This window comes from Corvus brachyrhynchos, unplaced genomic scaffold, assembly GCF_000691975.1.
Source record: "Corvus brachyrhynchos isolate BGI_N302 unplaced genomic scaffold, ASM69197v1 scaffold115, whole genome shotgun sequence".
Lineage (NCBI taxonomy): Eukaryota > Metazoa > Chordata > Aves > Passeriformes > Corvidae > Corvus > Corvus brachyrhynchos.
The window spans coordinates 8,364,389-8,371,672 of NW_008239553.1; the positions used below are offsets into that span (position 1 = coordinate 8,364,389).

At 36.4% G+C, this 7,284-nt stretch overlaps 1 protein-coding gene across 4 annotated transcripts in view; it reads left to right on the plus strand.

Moving 5' to 3' along the window:
- Window positions 1-320: 320 nt before the first annotated feature.
- Window positions 321-7,284, plus strand: part of LOC103620764 (carbohydrate sulfotransferase 8) — a 20,507-nt gene continuing 13,543 nt past the window's right edge. The window contains exons 1-2 of one of the 4 annotated variants that reach the window (XM_017742290.1): window positions 6,156-6,374; window positions 6,500-6,534. The gene's annotated coding sequence lies outside the window, so the exon portion shown is untranslated. Of the gene's footprint in view, window positions 384-6,155; window positions 6,375-6,499; window positions 6,535-7,284 lie in introns of those variants that run through there. The other 3 variants (XM_017742282.1, XM_017742286.1, XM_017742285.1) reach the window with 3 other exon arrangements.

Sequence of the window (7,284 nt, forward strand, 5' to 3'; positions counted from 1 at the left end):
ATCAGTGACTGAAACATCTCGGACAGACTTCTGTGAGCTTTGAGTCAGATCTTTTTTGAAGTAGAAATTGAAAGGTTTCATAGTGCAGGGACAGGGCATGGATGAAGGAAATTCTATGTCAAGGAAATTTTAAAAATAAAGTTAAAGGTCAGTCAGCCTAAATATTTTCTTCCCTTTTTTCAGAAGTCAAATATTGCTAAGAAAAATTCAAACTTGCCTGCCAAAGAAAGACCACAATGTGTCGTGCTGTGTGTATGGTATTCAAGGATACACCTTCTTTTTATTTGAGCTAAGGCATTAAGTAAACAGAAAGCAGTAAACTCAGCCACAGTTTCACAAGGCTGTATCCAGCAGGAAGCTCCAGAGACAAAAATGTTGTAGAGGTACTTCTTTTTTTAAATTTACTCCTTTTAGAAAATAGTATTCTTTTTTTAGGATTCTTTTTTTAAAATCTTCTAGGTGTTTTGTTAGTAAACTAAAACTTCTGTGTTTTCTGTTTGTGTTTTAAAAGATACTGAGTTTTGATTTTAGGTTTAGTGATGTCAAGGGTAATTGGATTTTCAACTGGTCTCTTCAGATGCAGAAATAATTTTGCAGTTGTTAATGCTTTCATGTGGTTTGTTAGTTTTTTTGTTATGTTGCCTTAATTGCAGGGGAAAAAAACAACGAAAAGCACAGAATTTAAGCCAGATATCCAGGATTAATTCCTGTTACCTAGGAATTATTATGTGTAACTATCCATGTAAAGGAGATACACAATCACCTAAAAAGCGAAATATTTTTTAGATAATAGGTTTAAAGCAGTAGTAGTAGTAAGAAGAAATGTTGATATTGTTTATAGACAAATTTGAACTTCATAGGTTATTACAGTCTACATTTTCTGTATTTTTGTTCTGTCTGCTTCAATTGAAATGGTCTTATTTAACTTCTTCAGTTTCTCCTTTGATATCTAAAACTCTTGGCCTCAAAACCCTAGAAAAGCCTCTTAAGGCAAGATACTTTTTGCCCTTTCAAATTTCTGAATTTTTTTATCTATCAATATGATGTATGGACCTATTTTTTTACTAGTGCAAGGACTCTTATTTCTGAAAACATACAGAAAATACAAAAGTGCACGCGAGTTTCTTTTACCGTCATTTTATTTGTGAGATTATTTCTGGAATACTCTTTCCTCTGGGATTCTTACATGCCAAAATCTGAAGCTGCTTGGGAAATCTTTCCACAATAAAAATCCTAAACTTCTGAGCACTTTTACCTGTAGGATGAGTTCTACTACACTATTTTGGAAGCAGTAAACTGCCTCTTTTGTTCAGCTCTTGTAGCATTTGAATGGGGGTTGCCATTTAACAATACAAATTAATTAGTAGCTTCTTCTATTTCTTCTATTTCACACTCTGCTTAAATATTTTTTAAAATTTCAACCTTTTGAAAGATCCAAATAGTTCTAAATTTGAAACAAAGAAAACTGAAACGAAGGATCACCTTGGGGTTTCTTTCCTCTTCAGGCTTCACGTATACTAAGAGTGCTTCACTAGTTAGAAATTCTTGTGAACAGTATTGGCAGATTTTCTGAGTAAGCATGTAAATGTATAACAGAGACATGCTTTGTACATTTAGTCATGCCTGTGTGGACCAAGCAAGAGATAGCTGTGAAAGTGCTACTTAATTGTGACTGTACAAAGTGCTTCTGCCATTTTCTTTCCTCATTCATGTAGACATTCCTCATTCTGCTCTCCCGTGGTGAGCCCTGGCTTGCACTTGGGCATAGGCATGGTTAGCCACATTTGTACAACCCATACTATGGTTACACAACATGATACCGTGTCCTGTTTCTTAAATAAATGTTAAAAGGATCATTAAAAGCCATGTTTTATTTTTATTACTATATTCAGGCTGAAATAGGATCTGAGGGGAAAGAAAACACCGTGAAGAATCAATAATTTAAAAAGTGATGATCTTTCTGGGTAGTTTCATTGCAAGTCTTCATGCAGAACTGCTTTTCCAAGGCTACATTAGTTATCCGAAATCCAGATGCTGCTATTGCTTCTTTTCTTTCTGGAAGAGTAGAAGTTGTGAGAAAACAAGTTTATCTTACTTGCTACTTAGTTTTAGATAGTGTTGCTACTAATTAACAAGTTTTAAATTAACATCTCCCATCTTTGAACCCTTATAAGAACAATGATATTATAAAACAATTCCACGCTGTCAAAAAAGGCTATCTCACATGCAAAAATGTCATTGACATCTTTTATCTTTGAGGGAACACAACTTTTCCCTCATGGCAGCTATTTGCTTCATGTACTGAAGCCTTGGCCCTTGGGACTCTGTTTATTAAGTTTATTGAACTTTTTATTCCATCTTAATTTCAATTGAAGATGGGCTCAGAAGCACAGCTATTGGCAGTTCCTTTGGGATTCAGTCACTAGTGTTGCTTCATGGGTTTATATAGATGTGGTTATAGTTGCTCAAACAGGGAGACAGACATTGCTTATAGATGTAAACTTTTCCCCTGCTTTTATAAAGTTTTAAAACTCTGATAGTATAAATGAATGATTTAGTTTATTTGTTCTTTTATTCTCAGCCTTATTTGAGGTGAAATACCTAACCCTCAACAAAAGCTTACTACAGCAAAATCTGAAAAGTTTACCCAGAGAAAAGTCGTAGGCTAGTGAATTTATGGAAAAAAATATTTCTTGTATGACTCCTCCAGTATGCTATATAGGGCAAGCATGAATTTCATGGTATGCTGGATATTACTCTGAGTTTCAAAAGTATGTTTCACAGAAACAGATTATCTTGTATATTTTAGACAAATCCAGTGTTCAATAGAAATTCAGAAGGCCAGAAAGGAGTATCAAATGGATTGTTCCTGGTTCAAATAGTTTATAAAATGTGAAAACTGTAATATTTCTGCAAGATTAAAACTGCTTCAAGGAGATTTTTTCCTGTACAAAATCACCTGAACACGTGTCTCTAAGTGAATTGCAGAGGCAATACAGGTAATGACCAACACTGGTATTTGCTGGCAATGGTGTCACATGTCCTTGGATCTTCTGTAATGCAGTAGTACAACAAACATCCCTCTGTGAGATTTTCCTTGAGCTGGTCATCCACAGGATACAGTTCTTTGGCCAAGAATGTCTGTACTTCGACAGAATTGGACCTTTGGTGGAAGGCAGGCAAAAGGAATTTAATCTTTTCTGCCAAGTGAGGATACTTTATTATAAACTCGTGTGATCTTGAAGTTTGATTAATACAAAGAAGGAGCACATTAAAAAATTGTTAGATGAAGCAACCTGATTCTGCAGCCCTCTAACAAAGTATGTCTCCATATTTTCTGCCCACATCTCATTTCACTCAATTCTGTGTCTTTCATCTCTCATCATAATAAGTGCCCCCTGAGGCAAATGAGCTCTGTGTCTTGTTAGCAGTTTGTGTAGTAGCTCACCAGGAGGGCAGGCTTCAGCAGATAAGAAGACTTCTGTAGCAGACTCCATTGGAATCCTGAGGAAAGAACGTATTTCTGGCAGTTGAGATAGCAGTGTACAACCATCAAATATCAGACACACTACTCTCTAAAAGGATAGCAATCATTTCACCAAAACTCTTCACATTTCTTACGAGAGTTAATGGGATTTACAGTAGAAAAAAAAAGTGACATCATGCCAATCTGGGCTGTGTTAAGCCCCGTGGTGGCTTCATTGGTTTGGAGTCACGATATTGAAATAACAGTCTGAGTTTGGATAATTTAGCATGAAAACTTTGTTACATGTACTTTTTGTAGAGAGGTAAGATGGGGTGTCTAAATTATACAACAGGATGAACCACAGACTTAAAGAAAAGGAGACTGGAAAAGACCTCAAAACTTCATTTTGTGCATTCTGAAGCTCCAAAAAGAAATCAACTGTGCCTCAGAAATGAAAAAGGATCTAACTGTCTTTATTGGTAATAAGATTTTCTTAATATATAGCATAACCTTCATGTGTCATATTTGGAACCCACCGCTTTATACACTACAGATAAAAAAAATACCATCCCTCCTTACCTCCTTAGAGGTAACTTATATAGATGATAGTTTTCATGTGTTCAGTTGTCCTTCTGTTCTGTAAACGGAGTAAGCCCAATTCTTTCAATCTTTCTTTCTTGTGGCTTTTCTTTTTTCCCAAGACAACTGACCATTTTCTCTGCTTTTCTCTGGACTCTTTCCAGTTGGTCTGCCTTCTTTTGGAACAGTTTTACTTGAACAGGACACAGTGCTACTGGTTGCTGTGCTAGACAGAAATATAATAGGAGGTATTCTTAAATGTATCAAGCAAATGTACAATCAGAGCAGTTTCTCTTCCTAATATGTAGTTTGCATTCTTGATATGATGAAACGCTACTTATTCGTGAATAACTTGTGAGTGACTGGTACCCCTCTTATCCCTTTTATGGCAGAATGGCTGCTCCATTTTTATGAACTATTATTCCCCCTTATTATTCCCCCTAAACACAAGTGCATTGCAATGTGTTTTCTCCTACAGATAATTTATCTTATTTGTCAAAAGCATTCTGAGTTTAATGTACCGTGCAATGAGTTTACTGTTCACGTGGGCTTATTGTTATCTACAAGGTGGAAGGATTGTTCCTTTATCCAAATCATTAATGATCTGGGCCATTACTTGGCCCAGAATGGACCCAGCTAGAATCTTACTGATTATGTTTTTTGAGTTTGATAGTGAATGATTAAAAACTAATCTTTGCCTGTGGTTTTGGTGTTGGTTTTGTTTGCTTGGTTCTGTTTTCCTTGTTTGTTCCCCAGCCCAGGTAGTTTTTCACTCTTCCAGAAATTGTTTCGCTTTAATATACTTTTGAAAATGCTATGAGTCAATGCTATAATGTCAATAACATTATTAAAATAAAAACATATTATGTAACCTACTGTTTCTGTGTTTGGAAGACTTGTTGCCATGTTACAGAAATTAATAGCCAACATGCCAAAAAATACAAAGCAATATAGCTCAACTCTCTCCAACCTTTTATGAATAATCTATATTTTCATTTATTCTAGTGTTTTTCCAGAATTGATCTCTTCTTCATTTCTCGACTTTATAAAAGTGAGCATTGTGTTCACCACTTCACACATTTCTCACACAACTTCTGAGAGTTTTCAGACAAAGCTAACAGATCTGATCTTGCTCCTCTCCATTGCCAAGGTATCTTAACATGTACTTCCTCAGGCTCAGGTGTCACTATGTATAGCATTCTTTTCACCTCTTTAGCAGCCTGTGAAGTAGCCATCTGTATCTGTGCAGGGGTGTCAGTTCCTATTGCAGTCCAGGGACACTTATGCATCAACAACAACTAGAGAGCTCTCCTGGAGACACGCTGTAGTGGTATACTTGAGGATGAGGTGAACTGCAGTATTTTCAAATTATTTTTGGTCCTGTTCCTGTCCTATTCTAGACAGATTCTTTCTTACTGAGTTTAGTTATTAGTCATGTAATAACAGTTGACCCTTTTATGAAGAATGATGGAAAACGTACATCAGCCTTCTGCAAGTGAACTATCACTAGGGTTTTCTTTTCCTTCCAGATTTGTTTTCTTGCTATCTCTTGTCTCCATTTCTTTTTGCAGTTAAATTTGTGCTTTATCCTTTATGACTTTGTTTCAGCATCTAGTGCTATTCTTTGATACTTGTGCTTAGGAGCTTGACCTGGTTTCCACTTTCTGTACATTTTCTTCTTGTGTTTCAGGTCATTGAAGACCGTGCTGCTTAGCCAAGTAGCCAAGTTGATCTCTGACTATACTTCCTATCCTCCTACTGTGTAGGATTGTTTGTGCTTGTACCCTAAACATAATTTCTTTAAGGAAGTGCCAACTCTACTGAATTCCTTCTGCTTTAGCCATGTTTCCCATGAGAACTTACCTTCCAGTTCCCAGAGTTTATTGGAGTCTTCTTGTATAGAGTTCATTGGGTTAGAATTGATCTTGCCTCTTGTTCTTCATCTAAAAATAATGCATATTATCACAACACAGTTACTCTCAACCAAATTACCTTTGCCCTCCTATTCCTGACCATCCCCTTTCTTGGTTGCTTAGCAGGCAGCCTCTTGGCAGGCTTCTCTTGAAGCACTTGGCAGGCTCTAACAGCTGCTGTAGACCCTGCAGGGAGTGGTTAAATGCTGCTCGTTACACCTAGAGACAGACACAGCACAGTGCTTTGTAATGTGCAACTGGAGATGCTCACCTAAACATTCTCAGGGAAACACTGGCAACTTTTAGCTGGGCATTTAATCAAAACAGACAAGTACTACGTGTACAGTGTTTCAGATGCTCTCCTGTGAAAGCATCTGTGTGGATACAGAAACATTTTGCCCAGCCTTGAAGTACAGGTAAGGAGAAGACAAAATCTTTCCCCTATTTCCTTTGCATACCTAGGCATAAAATTTAAATGACATGTCTCTCTGGACTGATCTTTCTTTGTCTGAATCTTTGTTGTTTATTTACCATCACTCAGAGGCATGGGAAATCTCCACTGAGGCTGTCTGATTGGTGAGTAAAATTGGATTGTTAGTGGCTTTTTATGTTACCATGATTTTGTAAGTGTGGGCAAATCTCTGCAAAGGGAGATTTCTTTTTCAGAGTTCGTTGGGGTTTTTATTTGTTTATGTATCTAAAAATTGACATAAAATATTTTAAGGCATAAACTGAGACATTGTTTAGCTTTTGAAATCACACCATGGTGAAATGAATCTACAGAAGATTTTTTTGTCAGCCTATTATTCATTGCTATGGCTTTCCTCAGTTAAGAAGTTGATGTTACAGGGATTCTGGTGCCTGAAATGAAATGACAAAGGCTTTCATTCACTTTCTGGCTTTATTAAGGGTAGTATGCGTCTTGACTCTTCTAATTTCAATACAGTTTGTAGCTATGTAGGATTTTGTCAGATTTCAAGCATTTCAGCAGAAATTTTTCAGGCTAGATATCTGCCTCAGGATATTTTTGAAATCCTTTGAGCAACAATAGTTTATAGATTTTTATACAGGAAATCTGTGCTCTTTTTTGTTATCTTAAATGATTCCAGTGACCTTTCCTCTAAGAAGTTCAGGTACATTGCAGACTTTGAAATAAGCATTTGAAAAATGAGGTTAAGAGGTTCCTCTTGTACATTCTCAGTGGAACCTCTTCTGCACTGTAGAGTAAAACATCCGTTTTAAAGAACAAGGCAAACATGAGCAAGACCTCTAGGGAGAAATTGTTGGGGATTGCTAGCAAAATAGATGCAAGAAAAAAATCAGCAG